The sequence below is a fragment of the Chiloscyllium plagiosum genome, unplaced genomic scaffold (assembly GCF_037043375.1).
Source record: "Chiloscyllium plagiosum isolate Xiang-an unplaced genomic scaffold, Cpla_swu_hap1 HiC_scaffold_4, whole genome shotgun sequence".
In the NCBI taxonomy this organism is placed as follows: Eukaryota; Metazoa; Chordata; class Chondrichthyes; order Orectolobiformes; family Hemiscylliidae; genus Chiloscyllium; species Chiloscyllium plagiosum.
In genome coordinates, this window is record NW_028270142.1 from 67,692,649 (window position 1) to 67,719,227 (window position 26,579).

Below are 26,579 nucleotides of genomic sequence, written 5' to 3' on the forward strand. Positions count from 1 at the left end.
ATGAAAGGTTAATAAATGTACCTTGACTAAGCTTGACCAGTTTGCAGTATCCCTTATTTAACACAGTATCATTACACTTTGAGATAGACAAAGGGAATGAGAATCAGTGAAAGATCCAACATACCTTTGTTGAACACGATATCAAGAAAAAACAATATTTATCAAATTCTAATTTGTATTTTAATTAAACTTATATCAATCCCTTTATGGTATCCTTCAATAAACTGGCTTAAATCTCTAAGTAAACAGTTTCAAATCTACATTAGCCGACTAAATCTGACATGGGCTTCCAAAGGTTCGGTACACTCTATACATGGGCCTCCACAGTGTAGCTGAATTGTTTGTCTGAAAAGACAGGTAATACCTGTTCAATAAGGCTGGGACAGGTTGCTCCTTGATCTCTGAAAATTGGTTAATTTGAATCCACAGTAACTACTTGGGGCTTCTCTTGTCATCTAGAGCAGGTCCAGGCCTTCAGGACCTCTTCTGGGTCTGGTCAGTCTGAGGATGCTCGGCATGGGGTACAAGGAGCTGAAGATGCTGTGTAGCTCGGCTGCCAATTGAGGGTGCTCCTCATGCACTTGTAACTTCTTTTATATCTTCTCTTGATCTTCTCCTCTCTACAGAAAACCGTCCCAACTTCTCCAATCTTTTCTCATGGCTGAGGGTTCTCATTCCCTAGAACTATTCTTAAAAAATATTTTGCATTCTCTTTAATACATTAACATTCTTCCTAAAGTGCTAGAACTGTACACAATACTCCAGATGAAGTCTAACCAGTATCTTACATATGATCATCAGAACCTGTTTACTTTTGTCTTCTCTACCCCAACTAATGTAACCAAGAATAATGTTTACTTTATTAAGAGCTCTCCCTATCTGTCTTGCCATCATTAATAACTTATGGACATAAGCATACAAATTTCTTTGGTTCTGCACACCGTTTAGAGTGGAATTTATTATTGTCTCTCCATACTCTTTCTCCTAAAGTGCATCACTTGACATTTCCCCATATTGAACTTCATCTGCCACCTTTCTACCCACCACCAACTTATTAATGGATTTTTGAAGGTCTGCACTTTCCTATTCGCACTACAATACTTCTAAGTTTTATGTCACCTGCAAGTTTTGAAATTGTTACACGAAAATCTTGATCATTGTGCTTCAGGGTCCTAATAACTGACCTCTGCGGAACGTCACTATAAACCTTTCCCCAGTCTGAAAACATCCATTAACCATTACTTTCTTTTTCCTTTCAAACCATTAATTTTGTATCCAAATTGTTGCTGACCCCTTCATTCCATACCTACAACTTTCCTCACAAATCTGTTGTGTGATTCTGTATGGAGCAACTTTTATAAGTCCAAATAAACCACATCAGTGGCCTTACACTCTCTGTTCCTTCTTCAAGAAAACTCTGGCAGGTTTGGCAGACATGACTTTCCCTTAACAAACTCATGCAGACTGATCTGAATCAATCCACATTTTTCTATGTGGCTATTAATTTTATCTCAAATACATTGTTTCTATTCTCCTTAACACAGAATGTAGGCTTTCTGACTAATGTTCCAGTGCATCAAGCTTTTTGGTGTAGGCACCCATTAGGCTTTATTCTATGGTCCGTTATTCTATCAAAACTTTCAACTGAGTTCTCAGAAGTAAGAGCTGAAAATGTGTTGCTGGAAAAGCGCAGCAGGTCAGGCAGCATCCAGGGAACAGGAGAATCGATGTTTCGGGCCTAAGCCCTTCTTCAGGAATGAGGAAAGTTTGTCCAGCAGGCTAAGATAAAAGGTAGGGAGGAGGGACTTGGGGGAGGGGCGTCGGAAATGTGATAGGTGGAAAGAGGTCAAGGTGAGGGTGATAGGTCAGACTGGGGTGGGGGCGGAGAGGTCAGGAAGAACACATTTTTAGCTCTGATCTCCAGGATCTGCAGACCTCACTTTCTCCTTCTCAGAAGTAAGGTTTAGTGGGAATTCACGCTCCAGCAAGCTGATACCTGTCTCTTCCTTTCCTGCTTTCTGTACAATTGCCTTATCAGCTGCAGATCCCATCTCTATTTTGGTGTCTACAATGCTCATGGCATCTGAATATGAGCTGGTAACTATAAGATCAATTTGAAAGACAAAAGAAATAAAGAATGAGCTGCAGTAAAGGGAGAGGAGGGGGCAAGGAATACGTGCCTAAACCAGAAAAGGTAGAAAGAAGAGGGAATTGTAGATGCGGCAGGGAAGATTATGTGGTTATCCTCAATGCTAATCCAGCCAGTCACACCAGTGGACATGATTTCAGCAATGTCTCATCCCAAGACAACGGCACCATCTCTTCTGTTGGGGTGAAAACTTGGAGGATACTTGTCCTTTTCCAAGTTAAAAATCACACAACACCAGGTTATAGTCCAACAAGTTTAATTGGAAGCACTAGCTTTCAGAGAACTGCTCCTTCATCAGGTGGTTGTGGAGTACACAATTGTAAGACACAGAATTTATAGCAAAAGTTTACAGTGTGATGTAACTGAAATTATACATTGGAAATTACCTTGATTGTTTGTTAAGTCTCTCAAGGAGCAGCGCTCTGAAAGCTAGTGTTTCCAATTAAACCTATTGGGCTATAACCTGGGTTGTGTGATTTTTAACTTTGTGCACCCCAGTCCAACACCAGCATCTCCAAATCATGTCCTTTTCCAGTTCTTCTCTGCTGTCTCCTGTTGTGCACCATCTTCCACAGCCTTTCAATGAGTTCTACACATTATGTTTATGTGATGTTGCTGAATGAGTGTGTGCTACCTGCAAGTTGAAGGTGTGAGGCTTGCAAAGATGCTAATTCTGTGAGATTGAGTTAAAATGTTTGAATATTAGTGCTGAGCTCCAGGTAATACAGATTATTGAAGGATAAGAACCCAGCCCTTTATGAATGTTAGCTCTTGTGTATCAGCACTAGCTCTCAGCCTGGATAAATAGGAGGATTGGCAGTAGGAGGGGCATTTTGTTGTAAGACCACCCAACAAATCCAAAAGTAATGTTTGATGTAAAGGTGATGACCATGCAACAAAGGAAAAAGGAGAGAGGAGGAAGGACGGACAAAAGGTGAGGGAGGAAGGTAGGAAAGTGACAGAGGAAGGGATTAGTAGTCACCTATAGACATCCCAGTTTGGTTTAGGTTATAAAGTAACTCAGTTTAGTGTGAACATACTATGTATTTAATACTGAGGGTAGATAGCCACATCTTCATAGGAGATGTATAAGCTCACAAAATGATGGATGTGACTTTTGTCATTAATTGGGTTAGCACTATTTTCTGGTGTTCATTGGTGGATCAAGGAGCAATCATCAAGGGTATTGATTTCACAATATTTGATAAACGTCTACCTAGTTCACTGACAAAGTACTGATTTCCTCAGATAATCACAAATAAGCCTTGTCGGTAAATTTAAATGTTCCCATGTGAACCAACAAAAAGATTAAATCCTGAACTTTCATCCATCTCCTGTCTAGTTAAATATGGGAGAATGTATTATTTTGTGAACAGCGGAACTTCATTGAATTGACTGAAAAAAGTCGTACTTGAAAGGCAAGTCAACAATCAATGGCATTGCAAAAGTTTAATTAAAATACTAAATGAAGAGACTTAAAAATGGCTGCATAATTCAAACAATAATCCACTTTCCCCCTCACCCTCAGTATCTTCACCCCCATGACAGCATTGGTTAACTGTCAGGACTTAAAAAGGTACAGCTTTATGAAGAATGCTCTTGCAAACATTTTTTTGTTGTAACCAAACAGTGAGACTTTATTAACAAATGAATGCGTAGTTGTTACTGAGACACTGCCTACAGTGAAGATGCCAAGTCTTCAATCCAACACAAGGAATGGGTTGCTAGTGTTGAACTAATGCATTTCCCATTTGATCGTGTCAACATGACCAAGTGGGTCTGCAGCAAAGTGACCTGACTCCAAGACTCTTCTACTATAATTTTGTTGGATGACTATATCAAGCACTTCCCAAAATAGTTGGAAACTCCCAGTACACAGTAAGAATTAGAGTTGAGTTTATACTTCAAATACAATAATGTGGACTGCTCATGCTCACCAAGGCCCTCTGCATGGCGAAATATAGAACATAGAACATAGAAAAATACAGCGCAGAACAGGCCCTTCGGCCCTCGATGTTGTGCTGACCTGTGAACTATTCTCAGCTCTTCTCCCTACACTATCCCATCATCATCCATTATCCAAGGATTGTTTAAATCTCCCTAATGTGGCTGAGTTGACTACATTGGCAGGTAGGGCATTCCACACCCTTACCACTCTCTGAATAAAGAACCTGCTTCTGACATCTGTCTTAAATCTATCACCCCTCAATTTGTAGTTATGCCCCTTCGTACAAGCTGACGTTAACACCCTAGGAAAAAGACTTTCACTGTCTATCCGATCTAAACCTCTGATCATCTTGTATGTCTCTATCAACTCCCCTTTTAGTCTTCTTCTTTCCAATGAGGACAGAACTAAGTCTCTCAGCCTTTCCTCATAAGACCTTCTCTCCAGACCAGGCAACATCCTGGTAAATCTCCTCTGCACCTTTTCTAATGCTTCCACATCCTTTCTGAAATATGGCAACCAGAACTGTGCACAATATTCCAAGTATGGCAGCATTAGCGTTTTGTATAGTTGAAGCATAATATTGCGGCTCCGGAACTCAATGCTTCTACCAGTGAAACCTAACACACCATATGACTTCTTAACAGCATGATCAACCTGGGTGGCAACTTTCAGGGATCTATGTACATGGACTTCAAGATCCCTCTGCACATCCACACTACCAAGAATCTTTCCATTGACCCAGTACTCTGTTATTCTTCCCAAAGTGCATCACCTCACATTTAGTTGCATTGAACTCTATTTGCCACCTCTCAGTCCAATCCTGCAGTTTATCCAAGTCCCCCAGCAACCTGTAATATTCTTCCAAACTGTCCACTACTCTACTGACTTTAGTGTCATCTGCAAATTTACTAATCCATCCACCTATGCCTGTGTCTAAGTCATTTATAAAAATGAGAAACAGCCGTAGTCCCAAAACAGGTCCTCGTGGCACACCACTAGTAACCGGACTCCAGGCTGAATATTTTCCATCAACCACCATTCGCTGCCTTCTTTCAGAAAGCCAGTTTCTAATCCAAACTGCTAAATCACCCCCAAACCCATGCTTCTGCATTTTATCCAACAGGATTCCATGTGGAACCTTATCAAAGGCTTTACTGAAGTCCATGTACACCACGTCAACTGCCCTACCCTCATCAAATGCTTGGTCACCTTCTCAAAAAACTCAATGAAGTTTGTGAGACACAACCTGTCCTTGACGAACCATGTTGACTATCTGAAATCAAATTGTTGCTTGCGAGATGATTATAAATCTTATCTCTTATAATCCTTTCCAAAACCTTTCCTACAACAGATGTAAGGCTCACTGGTCTATAATTACCTGGGTCATTTCTACTGCCCTTCTTTAACAAGAGCACAAATTTGCAATCCTCCAGTCTCTGGTACTAGACAATGATGACTCAAATATCAAAGCCAAAAGCTCTGCTATCTCCTCCCTCGCTTCCCAGAGAATCCTCGGATAAATCCTCGGCCCAGGGGATTTGTCTACTTTCACTCCTTCTAGAACTGATAATACCTGTTCATAACTAACCTCGATCCCTTCTAGTCTAATATCTCGTATCTCATTCTTCTCCGCTACAATATTCTCCTTTTCTTGAGTGAAAACCGATGAGAAATGTTCGTTTAGCACCTCACCGTTCTCCACAGGGTCCACACTCAACTTCCCACTTCTGTCTTTGACTGGCCCTATTACTACCCTAGTCATCCTTTTATTCCTCATATACCTATAGAAAGCTTTGGGGTTGTCCTTTATTCTAAAGGCTGCTCGTGTCCTCTCTTTGCTCTTCTTAACTCTCTCTTCAAATCCTTCCTAGCTGATTTGTAACTCTCCATCGCCAAATCTGAACCATCTTGCCTCATCAACACGTAAGCCTCCTTCTTCTGCTTAACAAGAGATGCAGTTTCTGTAGTAAACCACAGTTCCCTTACCTTATCACTTCCTCCTGCCTGACAGGGATATACCTATCAAGGACACGCAATATCTGTTCCTTAAACCAGCTCCACATTTCCATTGTCTGCATCCCCTGCATTTTGCCACCCCATTCCATGCATGTTAATTCTTGCCGAATCGCATTATAATTGCCCTTGCCCCATCAATAACTCTTCACCTGTGGCATGTACCTATCCCTTTCCATCGCTAAACTAAAAGTAACTGCCAAATTTGATCCAACTTTTTTTTATTTGGAAATCAGAAGGGTGATGAAGATGAAGCACTTCATATAGTGTACTTGAACTTTAGCAAGGCTTTTGATAAACTTGGCAGACTAGTCAAGAAGGCAAGAGTCCATGGGATCAAAGAGAAACTGACATGTTACATTCAAAATTTGCTGAGAAGCAGGAAGCAGAGTTTGATGGTAGAGTGGTGTTTCTGTGGCAAGAAGTCTGCCTCCTCTGGGGTTCCAAGGGCTCAGGGCTGGTTCCTTTGCTGTTTGTGAAGTACACTAATCTTTGGGATTTAAATGATCAAGATATGATCAAAAGGTTTGGGATATGATCAAGAGGTTCATGGATGGGAACAGTGGGAGTGCAAGGTGAGGTGTTCAATGTTGTTGCATGTCAGAACCCTGGCAACTTGCAATGTTCACAGCTTAAGGGTATGGAATAAGCCAGTTAGGACTGTGAGGAAGGATTGTTAGGACTGTGAGGACAGAGGATGATGAGCCTGCAGAGTTCTCTGTCACAGAGAATGGTTGAAGCCAAAACGTTGAACAATTCCAAGAAGGAGTTAAATGTAGTTCTCAAGGCTAAGGGCTCAAAAAGGTATGGGGAGAAAGTGGGAAGGAATACTGAGTTGGATGATCAATCATGATCACATTGAATGGCGAAGCAGGCTTGACGAGCCAAATGGCTTACTCCTGCTCTTTTTTCTAGGTTTCTATGATATGAGCCATACATACCTGAAGAGAGAAATAGTAAAAAACAGTATTTCTTGTAAATGAACCGGCTGTACTGGAAATCCGTTTGAAAGTGTGCAAGGTAAGCCAGGCCAGTATGTCTTATTCTCTCATTTTATTGGTTTCCTCTTCTGGAAATGCCTGGACTTTCTCCATGTGGTTTAAATTGATAATGGGCTGATTTCTAAAATGCTCAGTTCTCTCCAAATCCACTTCTAACAGTGACTTTAGAATCAGACTTGAGCTTGATACCTTGCAACTCATCTAAAAATTTATGCTGGGAGGACCTGGCCTGAAGGGAATTGCACTAAGTGATGATGTTAGTTTGGAGTGCTGGCGCAGACATGACAGGTTGAACAGACCTTCATCTGTGCCATAACAATTTTATAATCAGCAATGGAAGATATCATGAAGAAACCTTAAATTTTATTTAGAATTAAACTGAAACAATTAACATACATTCATCAATCCCAGTTAACACAGTAAATTAATGTATTTGAAAAATTCAAAATATTAAAGAAAACCTCAACAACTTTAAATAAAACTAGTATATTGACTTGATCTTTCCTTCCTAGCCAATACAGCAGTGAAGTTACGCATATTGCCTAAGTAAGAAATCAGTTTTATTTAATTTCAGCATTCTCGAAGTAGAAAATGCAAATTTAAAAAAATTAAGAGAAGCTTATTTTTTTGTCAGTGTGTGACTATTGCTGGAACATTCACATTGACCTACCATTTTATCCCACTACAGTCAATAGACTAGGGTGAAGAGAGGAGACAATTAGGAAGAGGATAATAAGCCAAACAGAAAACAAAAAAAAGCAACAACACAATGATACTTCAAAAATGATAACTCAATGACTTCTGAAGTTTGAAACTAGATCGTTCAACCTATCAGGTTTTCCTGGATTTTGGCCAAGTCAGGCTGACTTGTGTGCCCTACAAAAGTGCCCTGAAGAACAGATTGATATATTCCAGACCCTTTCCAGTTTTCTGCAGTTTTCCTACAAGGATAAGTGAGCAGGAAGTCAGCCTATCTCCACCTTGAGCCTTTGCAGTGTCATTCAAACACCCACCTGTCCTCCAATTTTAGTAGAATCACTTATAAATAAACATAATTCAGAAAGGTCATAAATCAAGGGAACTCCACTCCCAAGTGCGGAACCGAAAAATGCCAGCACATTGTTTTATTCACTCATAGGATGTGAGCATCACTAGCTGGCCAGCATTTATTGCCCAACCATGGTTTCCCTTGAGAAGGTGGTAGTGGGTTCTCTCCTTAAACCACTGCAGTCAACATGCTATAGATAGACCCACAATGCATTTAGAGAGGAAATTCCAGAATTTTGACCAAGCGATAGTGAAGGAATATATATTTCCAAGTCAAGATAGTAAGAGCATCAGAAGGGAACTTGCAGGTGATGGCTTTCCTATGTATCTGCTGTATCTTCTAGACAGCAGCACCCATTGGTGTGGGCATTGATGTTTAAGTATCTTTAGCGAATTGCTGCACTGTATCTGTTAGATAGTACACAATGCTGCAACAGAGCATCTGGTGAGCAAAAGAGTGGATGCTTGTGAATATAGGGCCAAAAAAGCAGGCCCTATATGTTATGGATGGTGTCATGCTTCTTGAGTGTTGTTGGAGCTGCACTCTTCCATGCAAGTGGAGAGTTTTCTATCATACTTTTGACTTGTGCCCTATAGACAGTGGACAGATTCTGTGAAGTCAGGAGGTGAGTTACTCGCTGCAGTATTCATAGACCTCTGACCTTGTCTTGTAACCTTTGTACTTCTATAGTGAGTCCAACTGAGTTTCTGGTCAATGGTAACCCCAGGAAGTTGATAATAGGGGATTCTGCGATGTTAATGCCATTAAATATCGAGTGCTTTTATGATTGCCTGTTCTTGCAGATAGTCATTGCCTAGCATTTGTTTGGCTTAAAGGTTACTTCAATGATCCTGGCATTTTTAAAGAATCTGTCCTTTAAATTTCAATAGTTAGATGCTGTCATACTAGTTAGATGCATTTTTATTGCAATTATCCATTATGTAACTCTCTATCATAAAGGTATATTGATTGTTACATTGATCTGAACAGTTTAGGTGTGGAGATGCAAAACTGAAGAAACCACTGCTTGGTATCTCTGATGTAATAATATGAAGCCACACAAATATCCAGAGCTCTACTATACATTGTAAAACAAAACAACTGCTTTTAGTGGCAGGTGGTCTCCAACTTAGAAACATCTGACGTCTGAATATGCATGCTCATGAACACTCATAGCTATGAATTAGATTCCATCGAGTCATAGATGATAGAGGTTTACAGCACAGAAAAAGGCCCTTTGCCCATCGCTTCTGCATCAATCAAAAAAAACTAACCATTCTAATCCCATTTTCCAGTCTTGTGTACCTTAGTATCCCGAAGCACACCTAAATACTTCTTAGATGTTATGAGGAATACTTCTTAAATGATACTATGAATTATAGTATCAATATTGCCATTAATTTTAAGGATAGGATGTGTGAATGTCTAATTGTACTTACGAATGGATATTTTGTTGTGCACTGTGTTCTAACTTGCATGCAAATTGATTTACAGCATATGAAGAATGGAACCCAGTTGTAACTCAGTGACTAACTGTATCATGAAAGTGATATCTGAACCTTGTCTGCTTTGATTTACAGAAAATCTGATTAGCTTTGAAAAGTTAACAGCAAGTTTTTATTCAATTTCAATAAACTCTATTTTACAAACATGTTTTGACAGCTGATTACATTATAAATACTTGGTTGGTTTTCAAAAGCTCCAGAGCCATTTATCTCATCAAAGGGCTGTGTTCAGATTTTGATTGACAGTTTTAAGAGGTTATTAAAGGATGTTCTGTCTTTAATGTGGTAAGCAAATAGTGTTTGTTTTTAAAATAGACAAGGTACTTAAAGAAGTTTCTTTTATGAATGAGTGTTTTTTACAGTATGATCTGTGTTTAAATAACAGCTCTGTGAGACTGTTAGATCTTTTATTAAGCATTAAAAAGACATTGTTTGAAAAGTGGATATTATGGTAGAAGACTTTGGAAGACACATGTGGTGGATATATGGATGTAGCATGGGGAAAATGAGGCAGCATATAATTTTTAAAACCCCTGGAGGAAGAAAGTGAATTTTGCAGATGTATGAAGAAGCCATGGAGGCATGAGGGAAGGTCAGAAATGACCAGGAAGTTGAGAAGTTGAAGGATCAATGAGAAGGAGTGACCATTTCAAATTGACTCTTATCAGGTCATGTGACCCAATATTAGAAATAGTGTGAAATATCATAAAAACAAACCTCTTGATGCTAAATGTCAATGTAGGCTCTCTTACCTGTTTGAAGTGGAATGGCTTAAACTAGGTCCAAGCACATGCAGGTTAGGGGTACTGGTCATGCTAACAAAATTGCCTTGTAGTGTCCAGGGATGTGCAGGTTAAGTGGGCTAGCCATGGTAAAAATTCCATACAGTGATTATGGGATGGGATGGGAGGGTGGGTCTTTGTGGGATATTCTTCAGGTGGTCAGTGCAGACTCAGTGGGCTGAATGGCCTCTTTTGGCACTGTAGTGATTCTATGAATCTATGATTCTATTCTACGGTGTTATGATTCTATATTAAAGGATTACTTATAATGAGAACTTAGTGTACATTACCCAGGAAGGATCAATAGACTCAGAATGGTGGATTCTGTTCCTGAACAAGATGAGAACCATCCTTTGTCTTAAAAAGCATGTTTGAAGACAAAGACTACAGGTCAATATATTTATCAGCAGGTTCTGAGAAAGCATAGGCAAATATTATGAATCACTAACAAGATAGAAAAAAGCCTATTATTAAACTTGAAAAGTAGAATTTGGTATCAGTTAAAATTCACAATAAAAGTAATTAATGTCATAATAGCTTCTACTGTTGAGAAGATTGAAGTCAGAGCAATGTAGTTTAAGGTCTATGAGCAGGACAGAATCCTTCTTAAGGTCTGGAAAACCCTGTCTAACATGTTCAAGTTCAGATATTATTCTGGACACTTCCAAAATGAGAAAGCTTAGCTTACCCTATGGTTCTGCATACTTTGTCAAGTTGGAAGAAAAAAGTTGAACTGCTACCACACTGGAATTTGTTAATTACAAACATACACACACACACACATTTGTAATGGAAATCTTGAACAAAAATAATAACCTGATTAAAGGTAGAAATTAACTTGTAAAATTAAATGGTCTTTGACAATAGTTGGCCGTTACAGATTAATATGTGTCGTGGAACTTTTGAGAGACACATATTCACTTTGGCAATGCACCAGGAGAGCTTTATTGGAAGGTTAGGTGGATGGTTCCAAGAGACTTGAAATTAAGCATGGAGGGTCTCTTTAGTGCCTCTTTTACTCAGCCATATGACTATCATTTCGTCTCCAGGATTGTCATTCGCTCAATAGCAGAGTACGGAAACAATTATACAATCACAAGCCCAAATGTGCAAGTTACAGATAATTAGGGGTGTCAGAGTGAGATCAAGAATCAAGACTTCGCTTCAATTTGCTGAAGTGAGCATTAGGAAATCTTGGCAGGCTATGGACTAGGGCGAAGGTGGGAGTGGGTGGCGATGGGAAGTAATGGGGGTTGCACAGAGTGAAAGTGCAACTGTGGACCTCAATGGTCAGTCACAATTGATTATATCAATGTAGTTTAGAAGGATGAAGTGGGGATCTCACTGAAACCTACAGAATACCAAGAGGCCTGGTTGAATGGACGTGGTGAAAATGTTTCCACTTGTAGTAGAGATTAAGACCAGAGGGCATAACCTCTGAGTGAAACGACAACCCTTTAGTATTGAGATGAGGAGGAATTTCTTCATCCAGAGGGTGAAGAATCTGTGGAACACATTGCCGCAGATGTTATGGATGCCAAGTCATTAAAAGTATTTAAGATAGAGAATCAGATTTTTAAAATTTGAATTCAAATCTGCCATGCTGGGATTTGAACCCAGGCTCCTGGAACATTATCTGGGTTTGTCGATTAACAGGCCAGAGTGGTGCTGGAAAAGCACAGCAAGTCAGGCAGCATCCGAGGAGCAGGAAAATTGATGTTTCCTTCATCAGGAATGGAGGTAGGAAGCCTCCAGGGTGAAGAGTTAAGTCGGGGTGGGGGGTGCTGGGGAGAAGGTAGCAAAGTGTACAATGGGTGGATGGAGGTGGGGATGAAGGTGATAGGTCAGAGAGGACGTTGGAGCGGATAGGTGGGAAGCTAGATTGACAGGTAGGACAGGTCATGAGGATGGTGCTAAGCTGGAATTTTGGAACTGAGTTAAGGTGGGGGGAGACAAAATGAGGAAACTGGTGAAGTCCACATTGATGCACTAGAATTGAAGTGTTCCAAGGCGGAAGATGAGGGGTTCTTCCTCCTGGCATCGGGTGGTGAGGGAGTGACGGTGGAGGAGGCCCAGGACTTGCATGTCCTCAGCAGAGTGGGAGGGGGAGTTGAAATGTTGGGCCATGGGGCGGTGGGGTTGATTGGTGTGGGTCTCGGAGATGTTCCCTGAAGCGCTCTGCGAGGTGGTGTGCAGTTTCCCCAATGTAGAGGAGACCACATCAGGAGCAACGGATACAATAAATGACATTGGTGGATGTGCAGGTGAAACTTTGATGGATGAGGAAGGCTTCTTTGGGGCCTTGGATGGAGGTGAGGCCAGCAATAATGCTACCAGGCCCTTTCTCAGGCAAACATTCCAAAAACTTACTGTTTTGTAAGGACTATAGAATCCTGGAGCAATATTGCAATAATGTCAGGGAGCTGCACATCACTGAGTACAGCATGGCAGGGTCAGAATACTTGAGATTCGCTTCCAGAAAACACGCACGCAGAATGGACATAAATATTCATTGAAGATACTTATGTCCTTCGTTCGGTTAATCAAATTCTGGATAATCGAATGCCGGATATCACAGTTTAACCAAGCATCGGGACCTTGCGATCTTGCTAGATAATCTGATATTTGGGTAATCTAATGCCAGCTAATCAAGGTTCCTCTATATATGTGATTTAGTTTGTATGTTTGTAGGCTTACAGAGACTTATTAAAACAGGACAAATAAAATTGGGATTTTTTAAAAATGCAATTTGAAGTATCAGAGTCCTGAAGTTAGTAAAACTTTTTTATCACTTTGATGGTGTGAATGAAAAGTTTAAGGGTTTATTTGGCAATTCAGAAGTTTATTCAATAAGATATGAAAAATGAGATAAAGAAATAAAGCATTAATCTAATCACATTGTGTCAAATTTAGCATGAAAATAACACAGACATAAAAGTGTTGGTTCAGGTGACATCACAGCAGTTATCCTTGACGTAGGCAAAACTTCATTAAATTTTATTGAGTAAAACCATTTTCAGAAAGCTCAACTAAGGGATTTTGAAGAAATCCTTCAGCCATCTTGGAAAAGAATATCTTCTTAATCACTCTGAAGGCAATACATTGGTAAAGGAAAATTGAACCTCACATAGAATCCCTACAATGCAGAAGGCTGCTTTGAGACCAAATGCTACCATTTCCTCTACAATTCATTCTTGTCAATCATGGTAAAAGTTTCCTGATTAAAACTATAGCTACACATCAATTTGATTTAATTAGTTATGAGGTGTCTTATAATTGTAAAAGATGTTATACAAACACAGCACGTTAATTTTTCTTTCTCATAGTGCTTGTACTGCTGACTTGGACTCTTCATCTTGGTTTTCATTAAATTAAACAAAAGTTACATCTGGTTATATTATAATTCAAATGTTATAGTGTTTCTTTTCATGAGTGGAACTTATTAATTTTATTCAGCTGTTCACAGTTTAACCATGGAAATAATGAATCTGCTCATGTTCAAAAAATTACTCTTTATCTAACATTCAATATCAATCATCTTCAGTTCTGCATTTCATTTCCTGAAGCCAGGTCTAAAAAGGTGTCGGGAATCATTCTTGTAGTTACAAATTCCACTCATTAACATGATCGTTTTAGGCCACCTAACTTATTTTGAAATTTTTTCCTTAACATTTTAGCCTTAACATGATAATGTTTCACTTGTATATTTGTTTGATCAGTGATAATGAATAAAAATGAGGCTGCTAAGTTCTACTTATAATAAATTATGTAAAAATCCAAAAGATTTCATACAATAAAAAAGTAATGAAATACATCAAAAAGTCGATATATTCTTGTCACCAACTGCAGCATGCTTTCAAAATCCCAATTCTTCAAAAAGAAACAAACATCTTTCAAAAATAGTTCACAGTGAGCAGTTAGTTGAAGAGTCTATAAAAGTAACATGAAGGGAGTCAGCAGATCTCTAACATACAGTCTCATTTCCAGGGAGACTGTAAATGAGATGTTGTTAAAAAAATGACTCTTATAGTTCAAGTCTTTTTTTGTAACATGATAGAAATGGATAACAGGAATGGAATAATTTGAAGGAGCTCTATAGACTATGAAGAGTGACAACATCCATCTCAGTAGCAAGTAGTGTACAAGGCAAACAATGCAAAAATGGAGGCATTCTTCATTATCTTTTCTATTGAACTCAAAATCATACAATATACAAAATCAGCTATTGATTTCCTATTAAAAATAATGTTTTGATTTACCTCTAAGCTTTACCTCACTGAAGAAACTCATTGATGAATTTTGCCATATCTTGCAACTGGGGATTTGCATACAGTAATGTTTCAGCAGATTATCTTCAGTCCTTTAAGCCCATTTTTAAAAATTCATTCAGGAAGTAGAGGCATCGCTGGTAAGGATTGTTTTGCATATTTTCAATTGGTCCTTGGTTAAACCTCAACAGAGGGCAATTAAGAGTATAAGGATTTATGTACAAGAGAATGGGGGAAGAGAAAGAGATTGACACAAGAAGTTAATGATAGTTTGAAGAGATGATGGGCTAAATAGCCTCTTTCTGCACTATAGCAATTCTGTGATTCTGTGAGTCTGGAGAGACAGAGTCCTAGATCAGGTTAAAAAGGATTTCCTTCTTAAAAGGACATCTATGAGCCAAGTAATTGTTCACAACAGCAAGTAATGGTTTCCTAATCCCAATCAATATTGGCCATATTTTAAATCCAGAATTAATAATTTAATTTAAATTTGAACAATTGCCATGATGGGATTTACACCCATGTCCCCATTGCTGAGCCAACTTGTTAGTGATATCTTTGCGAAGATCTTTGCCTCCTCACTCTCCATGGGAGTTGCACCGGAGGATTGAAAGGAGATGAATGTTGTTCCTCTTTTCAAGAAGGGTAATAGGGAATTTCCTGGCAATTACAGACCAATCAGTCCTTGGCACAACATCGTGGGCCAAAGGGCCTGTTCTGTGCTGTACCTTGCTATGTTCCATGTTCTATTACCATTATTTGATCTATCCACTGTATTCCCATCGTTATTTCTAATAACCCTAAATTCTGTGGTCAGCAAAGTTTAGGAAAGAATTCTGAGGGATAAAATTTATGACTGTTTGGAAAAGCATAGCATGATTAAAGGCAGTCAGCATGGCTTTTTGAGGGGCAGGTCATGCCTCACTAATCTTATTGAATTCTTTGAGGAGGTGACAAGACAGGTCAAACTAGGTTCAAGTAGTGGATGTGGTGTATATGGACTTCAGCAAGGTATTTGATAATGTTCCTAGTGGTAGGCTCATTCATAAAGTCAGGAGGTATGGGATACAGTGAGATTTGGCTATCTGGATTCAGAATTGGTTGGCTGACAGAAGGTGTAGATGGTTGTAGATGGAAAATATTCTGCCTGGAGGTCAGTGTTGAGTGATGTCCCACAGGGCTCTGTTCTTGGGCCTCTGCTCTTTGTAGTTTTTATAAATGACTTGGATGAGGAGGTTGAGGGGTGGGTTAGTAAATTTGCAGATGACACAAAGGTTGGAGGTGCCATTGATAGTTTCGAGGGCTATTGCAGGCTGCAGCGCGAGATAGACAGGATGCAGAGCTGGGCTGAAAAATGGCAGATGGAGTTCGACCTGGATAAATGCTAAGTGATGCATTTTGGAAGGTCAAACTCAAATACTGCATATAGGATTAAAGACAGGACTCTTGGCAGTGTGGAGGAACAGAGGGACCTTTGTGTTCAAGTTCACAAATCCCTCAAAGCTGCCACTCAAGTGGATAGGATCGTTCAGACAGCGTATGGTAATGTGGCTTTCATTAACAGGGGAATTGAGTTTAAGAGCTGCGAGGTTTTGCTGCAGTTCTACAATGTTGTGTCCAGTTCTGGTCGCCCTACTATAGGAAAGATACAGAGGCTTTGGAAAGGGTGCAAAGAAGGTTTACAAGGATGCTGCCTGGATTGGAGGGCTTGCCTTATGAAGAGAGATTGACTAAGCTCGGACTTTTCGCTCTAGAGAAAAGGAGGAAGAGAGGTGACCTGATCAAGGTATATAAGGTAATGAGAGGCATGGATAGAGTCAATAGCCAGAGACTTTTCCCCAGGGCAGGATTGACTGGCACGAGAGGTCATTGTTTTAAGATATTAGGAGAAAGATATAGAGGGGACGTCAGAGGTAGGTGCTTTACACAGAGAGTTGTGAATGAATGGAATGGGCTGCCAGCGGTGGTGATGGAAGCAGAGTCATTAGGGACATTTAAGTGACAGCTGGACGTGCACATGGACAGCAGTGAATTGAGAGGTCCGTATGTTAGGTTATTTCATTTTAGATTAGGAATAATCCTTGGCACAACATCATGGACCAAAGGACCTGTTCTGTGCTGTACTTTCCTATGTTCTATGTTCTATGTTCTATAACCACTATTTGACCTATCTGCTATATTCCCATCGCTATTTCTAATAACCCTAAACTCCAATGACAGAGCTAAAAATCTTCTGTAAAGCACAATGGAATACTCCCAATTGCCTGGATAAGTGCAGTTCCAACAACACTCGACCAATTTGACACCATCTAGGACAAAGTGGTTTACTTGATTGGCACATCCACTAATATTCACTCCCTCCACCACCAATACCAGGATCAGCAATGTGTGACATTTACCAGATACTCTGTGAAAATTTTCCAGTGTACCTTAGATAGCACCTTCTAAACCCACGATCACTCCCATCTCAAAGGACAGAGCTGTAGATCACCACCACTTTCAACTTCTCCTCCAAGCCACTCAACATTTTAACTTGGAAATATAACATTGAGTCAAAATGTCACAAGGTCAAAATCCTGGATCTCTCTTCTTAATGAAATTGTGAATGTTTCTATAGCAATTGAATGCTATTCACAATCACATCCTGAATGGTGGATAGAAATCAGCAATAAATGCTGGGCCAGCCAGCAATGTCCACATCCCATGAATGAATCTAAGAAAATAATCAGATGAATGAATAAATAAGTTTGACGAGGCAGCGTAGATGTATACAGCCCATGACGGTTTTTAGATATCATTGTGTTCCCAACAAACATATTCCTTGTAGCTATCTGCAACTTAAGAAACTTCAGTGCAGAGTTGTTGAGTTGGAGTTTGAGCTGCAGACATTCAGCTCCTGAGGATGGGAAGTCCAGGTGTTGACTGGAGACTTTGGTTCAAGTGGCAGTAATACTTCCAAGAGTTCAAAAGGCATTTCTCACCTGGGTGAAGTCCAGAAGTAGCAAGGGGAAGGAAAAATTGGTAATAGTTGTTTATTGACATTTTAACAATGGTTAGAGTGTATGGCTGAGTATATATGAGAAAATTATTGGTATATATATAAAAGCCACAACACTGTAAATCATGGGGGACTTTAACTTTTATCTGGACTCGTTAAACCAAATTTGACAGTAATAATGAGGAGGCAAATTCATGGAGTCTTTACAAGGCTGTTTAGTAAATCTGTATGTCAAGGAACCAAAGTGGAACAAACTGATTTGGATGTAGCAATATGAAATGAGAGAAGGTAGACTGGTAATTATTCAAAAGGAATTAGTGAGGTTGATTGACGATATTAACAGATTTTAGATTGAGTTGGAAAGTGATTTAGCTGAGTACAATACTAAAACATTAAATCTAACCAAGTAAACTACTCAGATATGTTGGTTAAGGTAATTTGGCATGAAAGGTGTAATGACTAGGATTGAAAGAATTATTCCAGAATGTAAGGCAGAATAACAATAAAAAAGAAGTGGACAAATGAAAATGAAAGGCAGTGTTAGATTAAGGGAAGTGATGGACAATGTTGTGAAAAGACTGATAAGAACAGAGGAATTTAACAAATAATTTGCACTACTTTTCACTGAAGAAGACACAAAGAAAATTTTCTGGAATTAACAAGGAAGTAAGGTTTTAATGACAATGAGAATTTAAAAGAACCAACTTGGACCAAATCGTCCACAATCCAGAGCAGTGAATTCAGTATTTAATTCAGTGTTGTTGGCAGGATCCTTTGGCTATCCTTGTACATTCACATGCACAGTCATAACCCAGGAAGCTTAAATTTCTAATGGGCTGGTTTGCACTGCCTGAAACCCTGCACTTGTGGTAGATATACGCAATTTATTGGACATTATCACAGACATGTTAAACTGTTAATTTCAATATAACTCTGATATTGGACTGGACTGACCATCCACCACCCATTATACCCCCCAACCCAAACCAATTTCCCCAATTCTCTCTCCTCTTCACCTGATATGACTACTCAACCCCAACCCAGCTACGCACCACCCACTCACTTTAACAATCGCAAACTTATCAATTCACTCACTTAACTATTAAGCCACTCATCTGCTCACTTACATACCCACTTGCTCACATATCTTTCTACTTATCCACACATCTGCTTACCTGTTCATTCACGCCCCAAGCACCTGCTCACTCACTCACCCAGTCTTTCATCCACTTACGCATTCACTCACCCACTCACCTGCTTATTGAATCATGCAACTGCTCACCTGCTCGTTGATTTACTGTCTCACTCTCCCACTTATTCATCCTTTCACACACACTCACTCACTCATCGGGTCACCCACTTGTCTACCTGGCCACTCACCTACTCACTCAATGTACTAAATGGACTACTCCAGCTCTTATTCCTTATGTTCTCACACTCATCTGTTGACAAAAGACAGTTCAATTCATGCTCGAAGCTCATTAATTCTTCTTGTTCCACCTTACTTTATAGTAGCCTATTTAAAAAAATGAGCCATTTTTTTTATGAAGAAGTTATGATTGCATTTTCCATTTGGAAGCTCTTCACAGAATCCCTACTGTGTGGATGACGGCCATTTGGAGAGTCTACACTGACCCTCCAAAGAGCATCTCACTCAAACCCATCCCTACTCTACGTTTCCTATAGCCTACACATCTTTGGACTGTGGAAGGAAACTGGAGCATCCAGAGCAAACACAGAGAGAATGTGGAAACTTCACATAGTTGCCCAAGAATGGAATCAAACTCAGGTCCCTGGAGCTATGAGGCACCAGGATTAACCACTGACCCACTGTGCTCTTTATTTATGAAACTTATAAAATTACACATTGTACGTAAGTTCCTGGATCCAATGTTAAATGCTGCAATAGCACCTTCTCTTTTCTTTTCAAAAGCAACTAAAAGTAACCTACCAGGCCTTTAAAATCATCTCCTTAACTTCAAAAACTAGCCAAGTGGATCTCCCTCTACTCCTACCAATAAGACTGTTGCTTTTCTTAAAATAAAATAGAAAATAAAATCAGACTCAGAACTCTAGATGTAATCTCAACAGGCTCAAATAATTTTGCATCTTTGGATGTTTATGCTATATTTCTTGCTATGCATTTTACTATTTTATTTCTTTTCAAAACAGCCTGTGAACATCGTAATGTTTTGGTAACTTGTCAATCATGACAGTAATGTAATCACCCTGCTGACAGAAGTGACAGAAGTTGCCACTGCATTTAACCTTTCCTTCCAACTCTTTGGTAAGTGTCACCACAGAACTACCCACATCACAGGTGACTGGTTTCACCTTGTGAGTGAATTTTATGCAGCAGTAAGAAAGGCTGTCAGACTGCTGTTCAGTGAGGAGATAAACTTGTGTGTATCAAGGAGTGATTTGACTTCTTAAGTCTGCTCCACCATTAAAGGATGTTGTGAAATATCTATTCAATTCATCTGTTACCTCTTTATTATGTATTTTCAATTTCTAGGCTCAATTTACAGGACCAACACTCACATTGTTAATTCTTTTCTTTCTTCAATGTTTTTAGAAACCTTGAGAATATCCTACATCTTAAAAAGGATTATGAGTTCCACATTTATTGTAAGATGCAGATAAGTTGAATGCTGACCAAACCTGAACAGAATATGGGGCGGGCAGGTTAGTGATGAGTACAACTAGTAACTTGATTGATGACTCTCAGTTTTTGTAATCATGACCAGGAGCACACATTGGAGAATAACTGAGTTACATTGGTCCCATTTCTTTGTGGATGGTGTGTACCTGGAAAATCTTCCACTTCGATAATGAATAATTGGTTGTATCACAGCTGTTTGCATCGAGGTTATTCTGCTCTTCAGACAAATGCAAGCCAGAATTCTACACTTCTTTTAATCAATTGTTTTAATAATACATTATTAATGATAAGTCAGCAAAACTCCCTGCTCTGAGCTGCACTCGCGCCAACCTTCCACATGATTACTGAGGTCACAGTTATATCACAGTACACCTCAGAAGCTTATCTATATTTTGATTAAACCAACTCTATAATTGCATGTACAGTTATTGTTTAATTTAATTGATACCTGACGTATTATTGTGGGCAGGGTGTTAACTCTGTTGGAGCCTATCTATGTTCTCAATTAGACATTCAAAGGAAAATTGAAGACAAAACTATGCTATACAACTTCCAAACATGCCCCCAGCTGTCCCATTCCTTACACTACCACAATAGGCCAACTCGCTGAATCTTTGGCTCAGCCATCCTTAATATCAGTGAATGGTAGCACATTCATAGTCTTTTGGCTTGCTGGCCACTGGTTCATTTTGACTATGTGTAACACTTTTTAATGCCATATTGGTGATCGCAATAGGTTCTTCTGTTTTTTTGAATTCCACCATGAGTTTAGAAGGCCCACTGAAATATTTCATCAAGTGCCTTTTGATTGATTGGTTGATAATACTAAGTCTCTGAGCCAGTCTTCCTTTTGGAGTAAGTAGGAAGCAATGGTCCAGTGGTATTTTCACTGAACTGTTAATCTAAAAACACAGGCAATATTCTGAGGACCTGTGTTGTTCAAATGTCACCATGGAAGTTGGTAGAATTTGGATTAATTTTTTTTTAAATCTGGAATTAAGAGTCTAATCATTGATTGTCGAAAAAACCCAATAGGTTCACTAATGTCCTTTCGGGAAGAAAACAAACTGGTCTGGCCTAAATGTGACTCCAGACCCACAACAATGTAGCTGACTCTTAATTGCCCTCTGGGCAATGAAGGATGGGTAATAAATGCTAGGTTGGACAGCAAAGTCCTCATCTCATGAATTTAAAAAAATAATTGAACTCCTTTGCTACTTCAAGTACTTTGAGGTCAAGACATGCATGCAAGCTCAAATGTAAGAAGTGTTCATTGTGAATTATGTATACACTTCATTCTCTTCTGCTCTTTGAGTTGTTGTGTTACTTGTAGCATTCCTTTAATATTGATAGTTATTCCGTCCGAACCATGTAATTTATTCAGTATCAGGGGTAACATTCTAATTCTTCAGCCATGGTAGTTGAACTGATGGAAATGTAATACTTGTACCTATATCTGGTTTAAACTTGATGAGATATTCATCGACATAAACAGGTTCTGTCAAACTGAGCCAACTGAACATTCAATTTCATTGAGAAATGCCTTCAGTATCTATTCTAGAGGTTTTGGTCCTATTGCATCAACATCTTTGTATTAGTAAACATTTTGCTCTATGCTGCTCTGAAACTATCTCCTATGTCTGCAGATATTCTGGAAATGACCTGCAGTTTTACAAATGTAGTATTCATCTCTCATAATTGAACTTTGCTGGTGCCTGTGGGACATTTTTTGTTCTATAGCACTGATTCTTAGTACCTATTACCTGTCCCTTTTTTAATTGAGGCTCTTGAGTCTGTACAATGTTTGTACCTTATAAATTGGGTGAATTCTGATGGTTTCCAATGATAATGTTGCCCTTCTTCTCTGAGCATTTGTTTGTGTCAACCTCCTCTTTGTTTGCAGTTCAAATTGTTTTATCCAAATTCAAATCTTCATGAACTAAAATAGACCTGAGAAACATGCATCAGGTATTCAGACTTATGAATTCTGATTCCAAAGGTACATCATCACAATTATCCATTAATCTTCAGAAAGAATTAATAATTTATTGATTCCTCTTGATTATGAATTCTTGACTTAATTTTTGTTCTGTCAAGAATTTTACTTGTTCTCATCTTAAAATTATTGTCAAATGAAGGCTATCATCCCATCTTATAAATCTTGGCATTTTGTGACATCATTTGCTGAAAGCCCTAGTAAATAGTATGTTTACGTATTCAGCTTTAGATTTAATATTTGAGTTTAAAATTGAGTTCTGTACCTTAACTGTTTGTAGTAGTTCTATTTCTCTAAGATGCTCATTCCTGTGTACTTTTAATGCATCTCGGATCTTAAATCTTTCTTATAGAGTCATAGAGATGTACAGCATGGAAACAGATCCTTCTGTCCAACCCGTCCACGCCAACCAGATATCCCAACCCAATCTAGTCCCACCTGCCAGCACCCAGCCCATATCCCTCTAAACTCTTCCTATTCATATACCCATCCAAATGCCTTTTAAATATTGCAATTGGACCAGCCTCCACTAATTCCTCTGGCAGCTCATTCCATGCATGTACCACCCTCTGCGTGAAAAAGTTGCCCCTTAGGTCTCTTTTATATTTTTCCCCTTTCACAATAAACCTATGCCCTCTAGTTCTGGACTGTCCCACCCCAGAAAAAAGACTTTGTCTATTTATCCTATCCATGCCCCTCATAATTTTGTAAACTTCTATAAGGTCAACCCTCAGCCTCTGACGTTCCAGGAAAACAGCCCCAGCCTGATCAGCCTCTCCCTATAGCTCAAATTCTCCAACCCTGGCAATATCCAACAGGAAGGAGACCAGAATTGCACGCAATATTCGAACAAAGGCCTAACCAATGTCCTGTACAGCTGCAATTGACCTTCCAACTCCTGTACTCAAAACATCATCATATTGTGAGAATTCATTCATCTCGTTTTAAAGCTGTTTTAAATTTTGCAGTATGTAAATGCTGCTTTTTTTTTACATTAAACCATACAGCAAGTCAATGTTGTTTTAATCTCGTTCTTTGGAAGACTTTTGTTTATTCCCATAAATAGAAATGCTACTTAAAAGTTGTTTTCTCCTAAGCCTTTAAACTGTGCATCTTTTCTCTTCTAAAGTTTTGAATGATTATTATAACAATGCTGTACCTCTGTACTGCTTGCTAGGAGGTCTTCCCAACTATTTACAGTCAAGAGTATAGTGCCCTGCCTTCTACAGTCAAGGTGAAGGTGTTCTGCTTTCTAAGTGGTAAGGCAAAGACTTTACTAAAACAAACATAGAAAATGCTAGAGAAAGATTAGAATTGTCTGCACTAGTGAGAGATGTAATTATAACAAACAAGATTAAGTAAAGGTAAGGGTAAAGGACATAGTCTTGACAAACCGTTGATCTGCTTGCATGTTGAGTGATAGAGATAACTGGCAGTCTTTTGATTTAAGGGTCACCATGCCACAAGTGAGGAAGAGTCCTTCATGGTAACCTCAGAACCTGAACCTACGCTGTTGGTATCACTCGCCAGCCATCCACCTAACTGATCTAACTGACCCTTGAGAACAGGACATGTACATTAATGTAAATAAAAGAGTTTTCAGAATCTACAACAGTCAGAGAGCAGTCACTTGTAAGGAGACACCATTACAAGCTGCTCATTACCAGAAGAGACTAGGTAGCCATTTCTGTAATTGCAGAATAGAACCCTGAGCCATATGTCTCATGGCAATTGAAACCAATTGGTTCAGTCATTTCCTAATTTAGCTTAGTGGATGTCATAGGCAAGAGAAAAATTATTAACAACTTTTGAAACCTCTGTGACACCAAATCGTGTTATTACAATAAATCAATCAATAAAAATTGTGATATAGCAACCTGTGCATTACTGACTGAACAGTACTAGTAATAAACATTGCACAGAACATTTGATAGTATTAATAACAGGGGAAGTTATCCTTTAAGTGCACAAGTAAGTCTTATGATATAAATAAATTAAATATCTTGATATCAGTGTGTAAAAAAGTTTTCTTGACTCTCATCATTTTTAAGAATTTTTACCCCCATCACTATGACATTGATTTTAACCTTCTCAGTGTAAAGCTAAAAAGATAGGTAAGTATTTAAAATGAATAGGTTACTTAATCAATTCAGCACTCAGCACACAATCCTATCATAACATCTCCAATTTAAACTTCCAATGCTCTGCTAAAGATAGCGTGAGCCTTTTCAATTAAAACAAATCAGGGTCGTAAGACCTCAACAGGATGGTAATGTAACCTCTTGGAGGGCCTGAGCAGAGATATAAAAAGGTTGAATTCCCACTTGGCTGAACTATTGGAGATGTGAAAGCAGCTCACCAGGTACATTAAGAATTTGTTTAGTGAAATATGGAGGAGTGGGAATACTTTAACGTGTTTCAGACCGTTGCAAGACTCATGACGAAAATCATCTATGGTCTTCTCCTTTCTCTTGGAATTTAACTTGCCAGAAAGTTTCCCTCCTGAATCCTGTCTGAGAAAATTATTGCTCAGCTCAGTTGAGAGGACTGATACAGCCTACTACCAATGGCCTATGTAATTGTCCAGGAGAAATCACAAATTTCTCAAACACTTTCCAGTTATCCCTTGGCTATGCTGGAGATGTTACACTTTCTAAGCCTCCTCACTTTGGAACTGGAAAATGATTAAAGAACAGCATGAACGTGCAATCGCCTCAAATCCAAGGCACTGATTGCTAAGAGCAGCTTTTATCTTTAAAGCAAAAAGACATGCTACATGAAATTATGTGACCTGTGCCTTGTGTAGAAGTAAGAGTGTCCCCTGTAACACTGGATCAGGATCTCCTGTTTATAACTTCATTCTAAATATGTATATTGAACAGCTTGGAATCTAATTAATCATAAAACACAAAGGAAATTGTCTACCGTTGTACTCCAATTCAAGAAAGAAATTCATTAGCAATCGTTTCTTTAATATTTTAATGCATGAAGCAAAAGAATTTGGGACTTATCTAATAAGCCCTCATGGGTAGCTAAATATAAAAAGAAGAATTTCAACATGTTTAATGAATGGGAGTGTTCAAACACATGTAAGATTTATCATTGAAGATCTTTCACATTTTGCTATTTTAATAAACTTAACATAGATTTTTCAATATTTTAGGCTCTTAATTCTTGAACATTAGCCTCTGGACAAAGACACTTTTCCCAAGTTCAGATTTCCATTGTGTTTTCCCATTCATTTCCACTATACATTGATTTGATCAATAAATGTTCAGTAGAAAATAATGTGGCACAATGAAATCCCTGTCAATCAGCATGATGTAACTGATCAGATAATTATGGCAATAATAGTGAGAAGATATCCCTGTAGAATGGATGTGTGAAGGGGGAGACCTTGTACAATACAATAGAAAGCTAAATTTGATAAACTACTATGTATTGATTTAAATAAAGGAACATTACATTTGGTGAAGTGCCTTACTGAGGGAAAACGAGCAAGTAGCCTCAAAGCAGTGTCTGTGCAGGCACCCATGCCTGAGAGCACATTCCTGATGAAACGTCGACTCTCCTGCTCCTCGGATGCTGCCTAATCTGCTGTGCTTTTCCAGTGCCACACTTTTCGACTGAGATGCTTCAGACCAGTCGTTCAATGTGCAATTGGCTATACTGGTTTAAACCACTGGGTAAAACATCATGGCAGCTGGGGAGAAACTTCCAGAGCGAGGACCTGAACTGAACACAGGACCTATCTCTCTTCCTCACAACTACTACTACTCTCGTTGCCTATTGTTCAGTGACACCTGTGATATCTAATTTCCCTCACTTTCGAACCTTCTCTGAAAACTAGAACCTAGTTGCTAACATGTAATAATCTAATTGTTTCAGACAAGAGGTTTGTCTTGTTAGACAAACAGGTGATTTTCCTTTAGCACACTGGAAGCATAGAATCCCTTGAGCGTGGAAAGAGGCAATTGGCTTAGTAGGCCTGCACTGAACCTCCATAGAGTATCCCACCCAAACAGAGCTATCTCTGTAATCCCCATTTACCATGGCTAATGCACCTTTCCTGCTCATCCCTGGACCTTATTGGGCAATTTTACTGCAGCTAATCTCCCTAGCCTATACATAGAGTCATACAGTCATAGAGATGTACAGCATGGAAACAGACCCTTTGGTCCAACCTGTCCATGCCGAATAGATATCCCA

The 26,579-nt window shown here is 39.0% G+C and overlaps 1 pseudogene; it reads right to left on the bottom strand.

Moving 5' to 3' along the window:
• LOC148150163 (uncharacterized) overlaps positions 1–26,579 on the bottom strand; it is a 157,743-nt pseudogene that overhangs the window by 12,734 nt on the left and 118,430 nt on the right.